Source organism: Hylobates moloch, unplaced genomic scaffold (genome assembly GCF_009828535.3).
Source record: "Hylobates moloch isolate HMO894 unplaced genomic scaffold, HMol_V3 SCAFFOLD_12, whole genome shotgun sequence".
Lineage (NCBI taxonomy): Eukaryota > Metazoa > Chordata > Mammalia > Primates > Hylobatidae > Hylobates > Hylobates moloch.
In genome coordinates, this window is record NW_026652287.1 from 63,764,248 (window position 1) to 63,781,493 (window position 17,246).

At 47.0% G+C, this 17,246-nt stretch overlaps 1 long non-coding RNA gene across 1 annotated transcript in view; it reads right to left on the reverse strand.

Annotated features, from left to right (window-relative positions):
- Positions 1–17,246, reverse strand: part of LOC131380870 (uncharacterized) — a 40,203-nt gene that overhangs the window by 19,229 nt on the left and 3,728 nt on the right. The window lies entirely within an intron of this gene.

The following is a 17,246-nucleotide window of genomic DNA, read 5'->3' on the forward strand; positions in this document are numbered from 1 at the left end:
ATGCCTGTAATCCCAGCACTTTGGGAGGCTGAGGTGGGAGGATCGCTTGAGCCTGGGAGTTGGAGACCCACCTGGGCAACACAGTGAGACCCTGTCTCTCAATTTTAAAAATTTAATTTAAAAAGATGCTTCCGGCTGGGCACAGTGGCTCACGCCTGTAATCCCAGCACTTTGGGGGGCCAAGGCGGGCGGATCGCCTGAGGTCAGGAGTTCGAGACCAGCCTGGCTAACATGGTAAAACCCCATCTCTACTAAAAAGGCAAAAAAATTAGCCGGGCATGGTGGCGCATGCCTGTAATCCCAGCTACTCAGGAGGCTGAGGCAGGAGAATCGCTTGAACCCGGGAGGCAGAGGTTGCAGTGAGCCGAGATCGCGCCATGCACTCCAGCCTAGGCGACAGAGCGAGACCCTGTCTCCAAAAAAAAAAAAAAAAGTGCCTCCCCCCAAGGAACTCATATTGTACCATTCTTTTCCTTGATTTGTCCTGTCTCTCCCCTTCCAGTTCTACCTGCCTAGCTCATTTTTCCACAATAAGGACTCCTAGACCATTCTCTCTAGTTAAATGACCTCCAGCTCCTAACCTAGTAGTTTGCAACCTGGGCTGTACATCAGAATTACATGCGGAGGTGTGAAAATAATACAGAGAGCCACCTCCAACCTACTGACAGAATCTCTGCAGGTGGGGCCCCAGCAAGTGAGCTTTTCAAAAAAGAACCCCAGGTGGCCAGCTGGGGTCGCGAATCACTGCCTTATCTCAGAAGCCGAATCTGTCCAAGAACTTGTTCTTCAAAAACCTTGCCTGCTTGTTCATCCCCCTTCACCTCAATCCCACATTCTTCTACCTGTTTTTTTGTTGGTTTGTTTGTTTGGTTTTTTTTAGAGTTGGGGTCTCACTCTGTTGCCCAGGCTGGAGTGCAGTGGCACAATCATGGCTCACTGCAACCTCGAACTCCTGGGCTCAAGTCACCCTCCTGCCTCAGCCTCCCGAGTAGATGGGACTACAGGTGCACACCACCACACTCAGCTAATTATTTTATTTTATTTTTTGTAGAGATAGGGTGTTGCCCAGGCTGGTCTTGAACTCCTGGCCTCAAGTGATTCTCCTGCCTTGGCCTCCCAAAGTGTTGAGATTACACGTGAGCCACCATGCCTGGCCCTCCCCCATCTTCTGGTGCTTGCTTCTTCCTCACTTAGAAAAATCCACTCAATATTCACTTTCTCCAGAAAACCTTTCCTTATTAGTCCCACTGAACTGAAAGCTCATTTTCTATTTTTCTCCTTCAAAAGACTGGACAGGTGCCATAAGAACCCTGAATTCAGTGTCCATTCCACTTACTAAATGGATGGCCTGAAGCAAGCCTCCACCTCCAGCCTCTATTTCTAAATCATAGTGATTAGGATACTAGATACCTCCCAAGATTATTCTGCGGATTAAAATAAGACTCTGAATAAAATTGCTGAGAAATCATAGAATATTAAGTAGTTCTAAGATATAAATCCATGTACACAGATGTACCCTCACTTATTAGAAATATAATAAGTAAACGTTAAAAATAATGGAAATAATGCTGGGCATGGTGGCTCACGCCTGTAATCCCAGCACTTTGGGAGGCCGAGATGGGCAGATCACTTGAGGTCAGGAATTCGAGATCAGCCTGGCCAACATGGTGAAATCCTATCTCTACTAAAAATACAAAAAATTAGCCAAGCACGGTGGCAGGTACCTGTAATCCCAGCTACTCGGGAGGTTGAGGCACGGGAATCGCTTGAACCTGGAAGGCAGAGGTTGCAGTGAGCTGAGAACGTGCCACTGCACTCTGGCCTAGGCAACAGAGAGAGACTGTCTCAAAAAAAAAAAAAAAATAGAAATAACATAGTAGGTAGATAGCATGGCAGTAATACGTTAAAAAAAAGTCTGGGATTCTCAGCTGACTGTACATGCACTATGAGTCTGTGATGTATTACAGCTGCCACAAAAGCTAATTTGATTGGATTACATGAAAAGAAATCACGTTGGCCGGGCACGGTGGCTCACGCCTGTAATCCTAGCACTTTGGGAGGCCAAGATGGGCAGATCATGAGGTCAGGAGTTCAAGACCAGCCTGGCCAACATGGTGAAACCCCATCTGTACTAAAAATGCAAAAAATTAGCTGGGCATCATGGCGGGTGCCTGTAATCCCAGCTATTTGGGAGGCTGAGGCAGGAGAATCGCTTGAACCCGGGAGGCTGAGGTTGCAGAGAGCCGAGATCGCGCCATTGCACTCCAGCCTGGGCGACAAGAGCGAAACTCTGTCTCAAAAATAAAAAGAAAAGAAATAATGTCTAGACAAGTTGATGATACTGAGGCAAAGCAGGTGTGCTAAGTGGGGCTTGGCCCATGAGGGTTCTTGGTTTTGCCCAGGAAAGAATTCAAGGGCTAGCTGGTGGAGAAAGAAAACAGCTTTGTTGAAGCAGCCCTGTTACAGCTGCAGCCCTGTTGCAGCTCCGTGACTGCTCCTGCAGAGCAGGGCTACCCCACAGGTAGAGAGTAACAGCTCAGGGCAGCTTTGCAGTCATATTTTTGCCTACTTTTAATCGCACACAAATTAAGGGGCAGTCAACGCAGAAATTTCTAAGGAAAGGGTAGTAACTTTAGGGTTGTCATGTCATTGCCATGGAAAGGGGTGGTAACGCCCAGGTGTTGCCATGGCCACAGTAAACATGGCACTTTGGCGGGCATGCTTTATGAAAAGCTGCTTCACCCTTTCCCTGTTTTAGCTAGTCCTCAATTTGGTCCAATGTCTGAACACCACCCCTGGGGTTGAGTCCCGCTTCCTACCTCCATAACCCCCATTCCACTTAAGTCTAATCAGCAGCAGGTTCAGAACTGAGCAACACATTCTCTTGTATTTTTTTTTTGAGATGGAGTTTCACTCTGTCACCCAGGCTGGAGTGCAGTGGCACAATCTCAGCTCACTGCAACCTCCACTTCCCAGGTTCAAGCGATTCTCCTGCCTCAGCCTCCCAAGTAGCTGGGATTACAGGTGCATGCCACCACACCTGGCTAATTTTTGTATTTTTAGTAGAGACGGGGTTTCGCTGTGTTGTCCAGGCTGGTCTTGAACTCCTGACTTCAAGTGATCCACCCACCTCAGCCTCCTAAAGTGCTGGGATTACAGGCGTGAGCCACCACATCCAGCCTGAGCAACACATTTTTAAGGGCACTAACTCAGCCGGGCGCGGTGGCTCACACCTGTAATCCCAGCACTTTGGGAGGCCGAGGCGGGTGGATCACCTGAGGCGAGGAGTTCGAGATCAGCCTGCCCAACATGGTGAAACCCCGTCTCTACTAAAAATACAAAAAATTAGCCGAGCATGGTGGCAGGCGCCTGTAATCCCAGCTACTCGGGAGACTGAGGCAGGAGAATTGCTTGAACCCGGGAGGCAGAGGTTGCAGTGAGCCAAGATCGTGCCACTGCACTCCAGCCTGGGCGGCAACAAGAGCAAAACTCTGTCTCCAAAAAAAAAAAAAAAAGACATCAACTCAACGAATCAAGCCCAGAAAAATTAACCAAAATGTTTTGGAGATTTAAGACTGTATAACAGTAGTAATAGCCATAATAATAGAGCAAATTAAATACCAGGCACTGTGCCAAGAAGGGGCCTGAGAGGGTTAAGGTCACTTTTCAAGGCCAGTAGGTGGCAGGGAGTTTGAATCCAGGTCTTTCTGAGCCTAAAGAGCATGCTGTTTTCACTGACACATGAGAAGGAAGTAAGAGAACACTGGCTGGGACAAGATAAGAACTTTTTTTTTTTTGAGGCAGAGTCTCGCTCTGTCACCCAGGCTGGAGTGCCGTGGTGCAATCTTGGCTCACTGCAACCTCCACTTCCCAGGTTCAAGCAATTCTCATGCCTCAGCCTCCCGAGGAGCTGGGATTACAGGCGTCCACCACCATCCCTGGCTAGAAGATACATTCTATGAGCCATACAGGAAAGAACAAAGACCACAGGTGGAAGAGACACAGAGATACCTTTCAAACAGTTACGGCCATTTCAATGGAACTGACTATCTTAGCAAAGAAGTCACTCCCCAATTTCCAGGAATATTCAAGAAGGTAGCAAACATCTATCCTAGGACACTGAGGAAACTCACACATATGAGGGCTGAACCAGTGTAATGACAACTTTCAACTCTACAATTCTCCGGTTCTTTTTTCTTTTCTTTTTTTCTTTTTTTTTTTTTTGAGATGGAATCTTGCTCTATCACTCAGGCTGGAGTGCATGCAATGGCGGGAGTGCAATGCACGTGATCTTGGCTCACTGCAACTTCCACCTCCGAGGTTCAAGCGATTCTCCTGCCTCAGCCTCCTGAGTAGCTGGAACTACAGGTGTGCACCACCAAGCCCAGCTAATTTTTGTATTTTCAGTAGAGATGTGGCTCATGCCTGTAATCCCAGCACTTTGGGAGGCTGAGGCGAGCGGATTGTCTGAGGTCAGGAGTTTGAGACAAGCCTGGCCAATATGGTGATTCTCAAGTTCTTTAGGGGCACAACTTCTCTTACTAACCAGGAAAGTACAAAATGAAGTCATTTTGCTGGGCACGGTGGCTCACACCTGTAATCCCAGCACTTTGGGAGTCCAAGGCAGGCAGATCATGAGGTCAGGAGTTCGAGACAAGCCTGACCAACATAGTGAAACCCCGTCTCTACTAAAAATACAAAAATTAGCCAGTTGTGGTTGCACGCACCTGTAATCCCAGCTACTCAGGAGGCTGAGGCAGGAGAACCCGGGAGTCGGATGCAGTGAGCCGAGATTGCACCACTGCACTCCAGCCTGAGTGACAGAGTGAGACTCCGTCTAAAAAAAAAAAAAAAGTCATTTTGTTGTCATGGGGTTATAAGAAGATCGATCACTGGACCTGGTCTAAGACTTTCAAAGTGAAGCTGTAGCTGCTCACTTACAAGCATTTGACCTTCATCAAGTTACCTGACATAGCAGCCCATTTCTTCATTGGGAAATCAGTCGATCATTTGTTCAACAAATATGTATTGATTACCAACTCCAGGCCAGATACTTTCCTAGGGTCTAGGGATATAGAGCGTACAAAAGACAAGTATCTTCCCTGTTGGGACTTCCATTCTGGTAGGGGAAAATAGTTTAAAAACAGGTAAACAAATAGACGAGCAAGGTCATTTCAGAGTATGGCAAATGGAAAGTAGTTACAAAGGAACTGAAACAGGGTCATGGGAGAAACTATAAGGGGAGGTTGAGGAGGTTAGAAGATCATTCTACTCTCTTGCTTCAAACCTTCACCTGGCTTCCAGAAGCTCTTAGAAGCTCGTTCAAACTCCTTTTTGCGACCTAAAATGCTTTGCATGGTCTTTTCGGGCAGCTGCTAACCCGATGAAAACCCCGCGTGTCTGCATAGAAGTCTATGGTTTCTTAACTGTCATGCACATGGTCTCCTTGAGCCTAACAAACATTCCCCTTCAGGTAGGCACAGCTGCCAGAATGATCTTCTTAAAATGGAAATCAGATCATTCCACTTTCTTGCTTCAAATCCTCGAATGACTTCTAGAGGCTCTTAGAATACAAATTCCTTTCTGTGACCTAGAAGCCCCTGCTCAGCTCCTCAACCTCATCTTCTTTCACTCTGTCCCCATTCACAGTATTCCAGCCCAGAGGTTCTCAACGTGTGGCCTCTGAGCCAGCAGCTGCTGCATCACCTGGGAACAAGCCACTTGACACATCGGCCCATTTCTTCATTCGGAAGTCGAATCTCCTAAGTTAGTGGTGTTCAGCTGAGCCCTGAACGATGAAAGGGAGTTGACATACAAAGGCCTGCAGGAACATTCTGGAAACAGAAATTGCTGGTGCAAAGGCTCTGAGGAGAGAGAAAACCTTAGCATCCCTCAAGGCCAGAGAGAAGACCAGTGAAGGGCTTGAAGAAGGGTTTTAAATGTAAGCAAATATTGGAACTACCTGAAGCATTTGCTGAACCATAGACAACTGTCCTCACTCCCTCAGGACTTCAGAATCAGTAAGGATATTGGTCAGAGTTCTCCAGAAAACAGAACTGACAGGACAGACAGATTAGATAGACAGATAAGTAGGTAGGTAGACAGATAATAGATTAGAGAGATAGAGAGAGACAGAGAGAGAGAGATAAAGATACACAGGTAGGTAGTAGGTAGACAGATAATAGATTAGATAGATAGATTAGATAGATGATAGATAGATAGATGATAGATAGATAGATAGATAGATAGATAGATAGATAGATAGATAGATAGATAGATAGATAGATAGATAGAGGAAGGGTAGGAAGCCCTGATCTATTGCATTTGCAAATTTCTGTGGCATATACACTCCCACCAGGGATCACTGCTACCAATATGAAGATCTTGAACCTGGGTTTGGCAAGAGATGCTAATAATGGGCTCTTACTATGCTGTAATGAGCTCAGACATATCCGTGCATGCAACTCACAGTACATATGCTCAAATGGCAGCCAGATCACATCCTCCTTGAGAAAACTTTCTCTTTCCCCACCAACGCTTCATGCAAGCCTCTTGCACAGTGCTTCCGATACAGTAAACACTAGTTAAATGCGGCTGGCTGGGCCTGCTCCAAAGCATCCGGGTGGCTGTATGATCGCACAGCTCCTCTGAACCCCCTGCCCCAAAGCAGGATGACAGATGGGTAAACAGAAATATTAGTGCCTGGTTAATGAATAACACAGACAGCAGCCTAGTGCCGCTACCAGGAAACAGGGGTGGAGGGATCTGGCCTGGCCCAACCTGGGGGCCTGAGCAGCAGGAAAACGGAACCTGGCATTATTTCACTTCCCCTTTCTGGAAAAGATGCTCCTGGGCCTCTTCCTCAGAACTTCTCATCAGCCCACACAACCAGAGCTCACGTGCAGTGTGGCTTGGTGGTGAATACTATGGTTGGAAAAAGAGGGGTGGGGGCAGTGGGCATGGAGAGGGTCTGGAGGAAACACACAGCCGTGATTCCAGCCTCACTCCCCTAAACGTCCTGCCTCTCAGCACTGGGTCTCTGCTAGTTCTTCTTTTCACCTTGCCCTGCCTCCTGTGGGTAAGTGCTTTTGCCCCACTTTTTTTTTTTTCCTTTTCATTATTTATCTCTAATCACAGGAAATGAGGACATTTCTCATCTACAAATTGCACGTCCAATCAGGAAATTGGGCCAAAGATCTCTAAGCCTTCAGAAGCGGTCATCCAGTAACCCACTTGGCAAAGTTTCAAAGGTCTGGGAAAGTAGATGCGAGGTCAAGCAGTGTGGGAGGGGAGCCCACTCTGCAAACGCTGGCCACTGCCAGCTGGCCACCAGCAGCTTACCCAAGGAGCGGTTGTCCAAGCTACATACTAACCCCGGTTCCCTCTCCTCAAACATTGTCTTCTGCCATCTGTCAGTCCGAGCTACGACCAGCCTCGAGAAAACAGAGTTAGGAAAGTAAACACACTGCTCCCAAATCTAGCTATTTTAAATAAAAAGCTCACCCACGTGGGCTGCAGTTGAGAATTTCTAAAGTGCCATGGCAAACATTACACCATTTGAGTTTCCACGGCGTAGCCTTCATTCATCCACCAACATTTATGGAGGCCTACCATGTGTCAGGCCCTGTTCTAGGTGCTAAGGATACAGCAGTGAACAAAAAGGGTAAGATTCCTGCCCTCAAGCAGCTCCTATTCCTGGGCAGACAGGGACAGCAAGACCCATAAGCAGGATCCTTTGCACTGGTGCTACGTGCTGTGAAGACGACAGAACCGAGCTGGGGTAGAACATGACTCCCAGGAAGGGAGTAGGTGGTTACTTTTGAACACACAGCTTGAGCTTGAGAAGGCCATGCAAAGGTGATATTTGAGCTGGGACTAGAATGGCAAGGAGGAATCTTGTATGCCAAGAACTGGGGGAATAATGTCCCAAGCAAAGGGCTCCAGGCCTGTGCAAGGCCTGAACAGGCTGAATTTGTGCCAGGAAAAGAAACGCCAGGGTGGCTGCAGCTTAGTGACAGCTGAAGAGCCAGCAAGTGACAGATCCCAGGGAGTCTCAAAGGCTTTTAAGAAGCACAACAGGCTGGGCGCAGTGGCTCATGCCTGTAATCCCAGCACTTTGGGAGGCTGAGGTGGGTGGATCATGAGGTCAGGTGTTCGAGACCAGCCTGACCAATATGGGAAAACCCTGTCTCTACTAAAAATACAAAAAAATTAGCCAGGCATGGTGGCACACACCTACAATCCCAGCTACTCAGGGGCAGGAGAATCACTTGAACCCGGGAGGTGGAGGTTGCTGTAAGACGAGATCGCACCACTGCACTCCAGTCTTGCAACAGAGAGAGACTCCATCTAAAAAAAAAAAAAAAAAAAAAAAAAAAAAAGAAGCACAACAGATATCCTCTCCCTACTTAACAATAAGAAAAGCTGAGGGTCAGCAATGCAAAGTGACACACACAAGTCCTCAGTGAGATGGTGTCCTGGCCCCTCCTCCACGATTCCCGACTCACTCTCAAAACCACAGGCACACTCTCTCTCAATCTTTACTTCATTGAGGAAGAGAAAAGAGGGCAGGAATCGTGACTCATGCGGTGTGCAGTTGTTTGGTATAGAAAGTTGGGGAGAGCGATGGAGACTGACCTCCATCGAGGTTCTGAGAAAGGAAAGGCATTGGGGGTGGGGTAAGATGGCTGGTGCTGAGAGCAGAGTAGAGACCAGCAAGAAACCTGGCTTCTAGGAGGAGTCATGGCTGGGGAGAAGAAGGGGCCTGGGCTCCAAGAAAGTGATGGGAGGCCAAGGAGTTTACCAAGAGCCGTCCCATGTTGTCCTGGGTCCACTGGCCTGCAACAAAAATGAAGGTGTGAGGACAGAAGCATAGAGCTCGCGGGATGCGAGCAGGCCTCCAGCCTGGGTCCACTTCTCAACCCTGGCTGCACTCCAGAGCCACTGGAGGAGTTTCCAAAACTGCCAGTGTGTTTGGGCATTATATTTTCTAAAGCTCTTCAGGTGCTTGTGAAGTAGAGTGAGGGTTGAGAAGCAGTGAATTTAGTCCTGGTCCTCTAGGGGACAAGCTGAGGGCTCTCCAGGAAGGGGCAGCAGGGTGTACTGAGTTTGAATCCTGTCCTAGCGCTGTGCAACTCAACCTTGCTGTGGTTTCGTTTTCTCACAAGATTTTTTTTTTTTTTTTTGAGACGGAGTCTCGCTCTGTCGCCCAGGCTGGAGTAGAGTGGCGTCATCTCAGCTCACTGCAACCTCCGCCTCCCCGATTCAAGCAATTCTTGTGCCTCGCCCTCCTGAGTAGCTGGGATTACAGGCATGCGCCACCACTCCCAGCTAATTTTTGTATTTTTAGTAGAGACGGGCTTTCACCATGTTGGCCAGGTTGGTCTTGAACTCTTGACCTCAAGTGATCCACCCGCCTCAGCCTCCCAAAGTGTTGGGATTACAGGCGTGAGCCACTGAGCCTGGTCTCTCACAAGATTTAAAAAAAAAAAAAGGCCAGGTGCAGTGGCTCACACCTGTAATCCTAACACCTTGGGAGGCCAAGGTAGGAGGACCACTTGAGACCAGGCGTTTGAGACCAGCCTGGGCAACAGAGTAAGACCCCGTCTATAAATGAATAAATAAATAAATAAATAAATAAATGTAGTTGATTTTAAAAAAGAAAAAGAAAAAATGAAATTATTAAATAAAATAAATTACCCAGGCATGGTGGCACACACCTGTGGTCCCAACTACTTGGGAGGCTGAGGAGGGAGGACTGCTCGAACCCAGGAGGTGGAGGCTGCAGTGAGCCACTGTACTCCAGCCTGAATGACAGAGTGAGACCCTGACTCAAAAAATATATAAGTAAAAAATAAAAGAAGAAAAAATAGGGCTAACAGCACCTACATCATCATGTTATTATGAAGATGAAACGAATTTCATATTGTACCTCCAAAGCACTTAGAAAAGTGTCTAGCACTGGAGACGCCAAATACATGTTTAACCATGGAAATGTTTTAAAAATGTAATTCCATTCTTCTGCTCAAAGGCCTCCAGATACTTCTCATGATCCTCAGAGTAAAATCCCATGCCTTCCCCAAGGCCAGCAAGGCCCCTGAAGCATCTGGCACTTGGCTCTCACGGAACCCAGCTCATCCCTACTCCCTTCCTCCAAGCCCTCCTCCAGCTCCCTTCACTCTTCCTTTTTTGTTACCGACAGCTCACTATGCTCCTTCTCCTTGTGGTTCCCTTTTCGTGGAGCCCTCGTTCCCCAGGTACTCATCCAGCTGAATTTCCCCTCTTTCAGGCCGCCTGTGACTCAAATTTTATTTCCTCAAAGGACTTCCCCCTCCACCACTCCTAAGTGGCCTCCCTCTTGACACATTCACATAATCCCGAGTTGCTGACTTCGCTGGGTGTATCGCTAGCTGATAGCATCTATTTTTGTCTACTTGTTATTTTTATCCGTTAAACTTGCACATCCCTTAATGCATCAGATGGTTGGCTGTGAAAAACAACTTCCTTCCCCTCTCTCCACCACGGTCACTTACTGCTTCCCAGAGGCAGCTGCTGCTACCTCTTGTCAGCAAAATATTTATCCCTCCATGCCTTTAAGGGGCTTGCTTATTTTACTGTATTTCTTCATTTCTCAATATCAGGTTTCATCTGTTAAATTATTCTGTGGCAGATGAAGATTATGCTCTTATTCTTTTCCCAATATGTACAACACCCTTCCCACCCTGTCTTCCTGATCTGCTCCCATTGTCACTATGTTAGAAAATATTCAGTGTTTGCATGATCATGACTACATCCATGTTATCGACATTGGAGCTCTGTAGCAAATAAAAGCTCCTTTTTTTTTTTTTTCTTGAGACAGAATCTTGCTCTGTCGCCCAGGCTGGAGTGCAGTGGCACAATCGCAGCTCACTGCAACTTCCACCTCCCAGGTTCAAGCAATTCTCCCTGCCTAAGCCTCCCGAGTAGCTGAGATTACAGGTGCCTGCCACCTAGCCCGGCTAATTTTTTTTTATTTTTAGTAGAGACGGAGTTTCACTGTGTTAGCCAGGATGGTCTCGATCTCCTGACCTGGTGATCCGCCTGCCTCGGCCTCCCAAAGTGCTGGGATTACAGGTGTGAGTCACCACGCCCAGCCAGTTCCTTTTTTTATCCTGCACAGCTTTCCTCCACAATCCCCTGGAATTAATAATCACCTTATTTCTTCATGTGTTTAGTCTACATGTTTACCACAAATTCAACCCCAAACTCTTTGTAAATGTTCTTGTCTCCTCTCAAGAACTGCAGGGGTTTTAGGAGGATACAGATTTCCTCTCCCTGAAGAAATGTGTCTTGGAACTTTCTGACCTGTTCCAGTCTGCCTGGGTGGTGGTTTATGCCAGGTGTATAGCTCACGCTTGAAGCTCTTTTTTTTTTTTCTTTTAGGTGGAGTCTCGCTCTGTTGCCCAGGCTGGAGTGCAGTGGTGTGATCTTGGCTCACTGCAACCTCTGCCTCCTGGGTTCAAGCGAGTCTCTTGCCTCAGCTTCCTGAGTAGCTGGGATTACAGGTGCGTGCCTTCATGCCCAGCTAATTTTTCTTGTATTTTCAGTAGAGACAGGTTTTCACCATGTTGGTCTTGAACTCCTGGCCCAATGTGATTCCACCCACCTCGGCCTCCCAAAGTGCTGGGATTACAGGCATGAGCCACCGTGCCCAGCCAGCTCACACCTGAAGCTCTTAAGTGGAAAGCCTCTTTGCTTCTCTGCTCTTGTCTTGCTCTTCCTTGGTTTACATCCTTAAGCAGCTTTTTTATTTACTGTCGGGAATAACGCTGCCAATCCTAAGGAAATTGAACACTCAAACAAAGGATTCTTAGCCAGGCAATTTTACTTCTGCGCAGAGGGGTGCTTCTCCTTGGCCAGTTGCCATGAGAGCACACCTGAACAAAGGGGCATGAGAGCCTTTATTCCTAATGCAAGTCCTGCCCCTGTACCCTTTCCCCATTGGCTGCAGTCAGCTGTACAACCTAAACTAGTCCCAGTTGGCTAAACATTTGAACTTTCTTTAGATAAGGTGGGCACATAAGGGAGAGAGGGCAAAGGGGAAGGGGTGTCTGCAGTGAGCTAGAGAGCTAGTCTTCTTTCCAAATAAGGAAAGGAATGTGAGCTGGTACTGATAACGCCTGGTACTGTGGCATGTCTGGGCATGTAACAAAGGCAGAAAGGAAAAAAAAGAAGAAAAAGGAAAAAGGGGTAGGGGGATACTATGAATTAAAGAATAAAGGATTGATCAGGCTATTTGAAGAGAAACCTCATCATATCCCACATTTACTTATTTTATTATTTATTAATTTTTTTAGAGACAGAGTCTCGCTCTGTTGCCCAGGCTGGAGTGTGGTGGTACAATCGTGGCTCACTGCAGCCTCTACCTCCTGGGCCAAACAATCCTCCTGCCCAATCCCCTCAAAGCACTGGGATTACAGGTGCCACCACACCTGGCTATTTTGTTTGTTCGTTTATAGAAAGGGGAGGGTCTCACTATCCTGCCCAGGGCTGGTCTCAAACTCCTGGGCTCAAGTCATCCTTCTGCCTTGGCCTCCCAAATTGCTGGGATTACAAGCGTGAGCCACCATGCCCAACCCTGATGCAGCTTCTTTAGAAAGTAAATGCTTTGAAATCCTGTGTGTCAGAAAATGTCTTTCTCCTGCTCTCATGCGTAGTTGGTATTGGGCTATGTATGGAATAGTCTGGGTTGGCAATCATTCTTCTTCAGAACTTGAAAGGCATTGCCGCATTGCCTTCTATCGTCCAGTCTGGCTGAAAATTCTCGAGACATCCTGACTCCTATCCTTTGTCCATGGCCTGTCTTTTTCTCTCTGGAAGACTGCAAGATCCTTACCTTTCTCACAAGGTATCTAAAATTCCATCCATTGGGCATTCAATGGACTCTTTCAGTCTACAAAATAATTTCCTTCCATTTGGGAAGATTCTCTTGAAACACTTTGTGATGGTTTCCTTGCCTTCATTTTCTCTCTTCTCTCCTTCTGGAATCCTTGTTATTTGGGGGACACCGCGCCTCTTACACAGGCCCTCTAATTTTCCCTTTTTTCCCATTTTTTCTCTCCGCATTGTTTTGCTTTACTTTCTGTGAGATTTTCTTATCTTCCAGCCCTTCTATTTTTCATTTTTGCTATCACTTTTCATTTCTGAGCACTTTTTTATTCCTTCTTAGCATGCTGACCTTGTTTCATGATTGCAATGTCCACTCTGATTTCTCTGAGGAATCTTCATCTCCCTGCTCTAAGTTGCCTTTTTTGATATCAGTTGCTATATTTTATGTTAGAAGTTGTCATCATATATGTGGTAATTCTTGGTTGTCTGCTCACATTGAAGAGAAGGGAAGGGACTACTTTTTTTTAGATACATAAAAAGTATATAAAGGCACTATGACATGGTGTCTAAACCAGAAAAGAATGGTTGAGTGCCATGGCTCACACCTGTAATCTCAGCACTTTGGGAGGCCAAAGCTGGAGGATTGCTTGAGCCCAGGAGAACCACACTAGTCTAGGCAACATAGTGAGACCCTGTATCTAAAAAAAAAAAAAAGAAAAAAATTTTTTTTTTCTGGAGAGGGAGTTTTGCTCTTGTTGCCCAGGCTGGAGTGCAATGGCACGATCTCGGCTCACTGCAACCTCCGCCTCCCAGGTTCAAGCGATCTCCTGCCTCAGCCTCCCAAGTAGCTGGGATTACAGGCATGCACCACCACGCCCAGCTAATTTTGTATTTTTAGTAGAGATGGAGTTTCTCCATGTTGGTCAGGCTGGTCTCCAACTCCCAACCTCAGGTGATCTGCCCGCCTCGGCCTCTCAAAGTGCTGGGATTACAGGCGTGAGCCACCATGCCTGGCCAAAAAAAAAAAAAAATTTAAATAGCCTGGCATGGTGGCATGGTGGTACCTGCCTACTCGGCAGTCCCAGCTACTCGGGAGGCTGAGGCAAGAGGATCACTTAGCCCAGGAGGTCAAGGCTGCAGTGAGCTATGATCACACAACTGCACTCCAGCTTGGGCAACAAAGCAAGACTCTGTCTCTAAGAATAATAAGACTTTCAGCCTATTTTCCTTATGTTAGCTTGTCCTTTGTCCCATTTCCAGAGGAACCTGTTGCCACCAGTTCATGAGCTTTTTGTGGATTCTACAGTAGAAACTTCATCGAATCTTGTTTTTTCCCACTGTTGGCTTATGATCCAACTTTCACAGGTCTGCTAAGTCAGTCACCAGTTACCACTCATTCATCTGCTGTCCAGCTGGCGAAATGTTGGTGGTATTCTATCCTCTTATGTTCTCCCTGTACTTACGGGGACTCCTTTCTAAAAGATCTCTTTAATGTCATTACAGTGTGATTTCAGGAGGCAGCAAAAGGAGATTCATGGATTCGACCCACCGTTATTAGCCCCAAGTATTTCCTCTTTACTGTTATTGCTTACCTGCTTATTGTCTGTCTTCCCCTCTTGAATATAAGTTCCAGGATAACTCATCTACTTTGGTTATTTTGCTTAGGATTTTGTTTCTTTTTTTTTTTTTTTTTTTTTTTTTTTTTTTTTGAGACATAGTTTCACTCTTGTCACCCAGGCTGGAGTGCAATGGCACGATCTCGGCTCGCTGCAACCTCCGCCTCCTGGGTTCAAGCAATTCTCCTGCCTCATCCTCCTGAATAGCTGGGATTGCAGGGGCCCGCCACCACACCTGGGTAATTTTTGTATTTTTAGTAGAGACGGGATTTGCCATGTTGGCCAGGCTGCTCTCAAACTCCTGACCCCAGGTGATTCGCTTGCCTTGGTTCCCAAAGTGCTGGGATTACAGGCGTGAGCCACCGGGCCCGGCATGTTTTTGTTTCTTTTTTGGAGATGAGGTCTTACTCTTTTGCCCAGGCAGGAGTGCAATGTCGCAATCACAGCTCACTGCAGCCGCGAACTCCTGGGCTTAAGTGATCCTCCTGCCAGCCTCAGCTTCCCAAGTAGCTGGGTCTATCGGTGCATGCCATCAAGCCTGGATTTTTTTCTTTTTTTTTGGTAGAGACAGGGTCATGCTATGTTGCTCAGGCTAGTCTCGAACCCCTGCCTGGCCTCAAGTAATCCTTCCATCTCAGCCTCCCAAAGTGCTTGGATTGTAGACCTGAGCCACTACGCCCGGCCCCATTTTGTACACCTATGCATCCCCAACAGTCAGAACCATGTTTGACACAGAGTCAGTGTTAAACAAATGAATGAACCAATTTGCTAGCAAAAGAAACGTACTACTCACCATCAGGGAGGTGGCAGCAGACTCAGGTCTCCTAACTTTCCAGGCAGTGTCCTTCCTAGCACAGCATGGTTGGGGTATGGGTAATTTTGCTAATTAATGATATCAGACAGGTTATAAAGTGCTTCACCTGGTACAAAATGGTTTCAGAAATCTTATATCATTTGATCCTGACAACAGCCCATGGGCCAGATGGTAAAAGAATTATTATTGGCCCTAATATAGCAATGATCCCTGACAGGAACTATCCTGTACGAAAGAAATCACCGTCGCTGCTCCTGACCTCTCACCCATGTCCACTGTCACTTATCTGGGCCCTTGCATCACCTCCTCTGCAGACGGGACTGTTAAGGCTTGTCACCTGTCAAGGACTTGGTCCCCAAGAATCCAGGACTAGCTCCATCATAAAGAGGGAAACGGGTATAGACAAAGGTAAGTCACGTAAGGTCCTTGGAGAAAAGAAGACATCTGAGTTTTGTGATGTTACAGGAGCAGAAAAAAAGAAGAAAAGCGGAACTGTCAGATCAGTAGCACCTTAGAGAAGAGCTGGATGGAGAAGGAAGAGAAGGGGCTTAGATCCTGGAAGGAGAGAGAATAAGTCCCAGAACTAAGAGTGGTATATATACGGTGGGGAGAGAGGTGGGATGAAAATAACCGCTTACCATAACCATAGACTCCCTTTTTTTAAATGAAATGAAAAATATCCTAGAATATAATCACAAAGCCAGTTAAAAAATATTCTAGACAGGCCAGGCGGGATGGCGCATGCCTGTAATCCCAGCACTTTGGGAGGCCGAGGCGGGAGAACAGCCTGAGCTCAGAAGTTTGATGTGGCAAAACCCCATCTCTACCAAAAAATACAAAATATTAGCCAGGTGTGGTGGTGAGCCTGTGGTTTCAGCTACTCGGGAGGCTAAGGTGGGAGGATCACTTGAGCCTGGGAGGCGGAGGTTGCAGTGAGTCAAGATTGTGCCACTGCACTCCAACCTGGGTGACAGAGGGACACCCTGTCTCACCAAAAAATAAAATAAAAAATTCTAGAAAGCAGGTTCTGTAAAACCATAACATCAGCTCTTGGGATCTGCTAACTTAGTTTCTGGATAGCCTGAACTCTGCCCTAAGACCCCAGGGAAAAGTGAAAGTAGGATGCATGGCCCCTTCCAGGGAAGCAAGATGTGACTCAAAAGTCACACCAGGTCCCAAGGGTATAGGTCACAGAGATAAAGGCTATAAAGCACCCCACACTTTCTCATTGTGCTACCTGCCATCCTCCTCAGATTCTGCCTGCCACCTCCTGGGCAGATAAGGCTACTACCCGCCTGCAAACCCTGGCAGGTCCAAGCACCACTCAGGCTGCTGTGCCTCTGTGATCCACACCCAGACACTGGAAATTGCTCAGAAGCAGAAACTTAGGGATGAGGAAGTTGGCAAGGTGGGGTCTTTTAACCCTGCATCAAATCAAGATGAGTCTTTGTTTTTTTGTTTTTTTGTTTTTTTGAGACAGAGTCTTGCTCTGTCGCCCAGGCTGAAGTGCAGTGGCACAATCTCGGCTCACTGCAACCTCTGCCTCCCAGGTTCAAGAGATTCTCCTGCCTCAGCCTACCAAGTAGCTGGGATTACAGCACCACACCCAGCTCATTTTTGTATTTTTAGTAGAGACAGGGTTTCACCATATTGGCCAGGCTGGTCCCAAACTCCTGAGCTCAAGTGATCCACCCTCCTCTGCCTCCCAAAGTGCTGGAATTACAAGCGTGAGCCACTGTGCCCGGCCTTCAAGATGAGTCTTGGTATGGAAAGAGGTCTGAGACATCTTATGAAGCTACAGTAGCAGTTGCAGAAGAGAATAAATAAAACAGTACTGTCTATAATCTTAAAATCAGTATAGTTATAGTTACGTGTCACTTAACAGTGGGGATATGTTCTGAGAAATACAGGCAATTTTGTCATTATGCAAACATCATGGAGTGTACTTA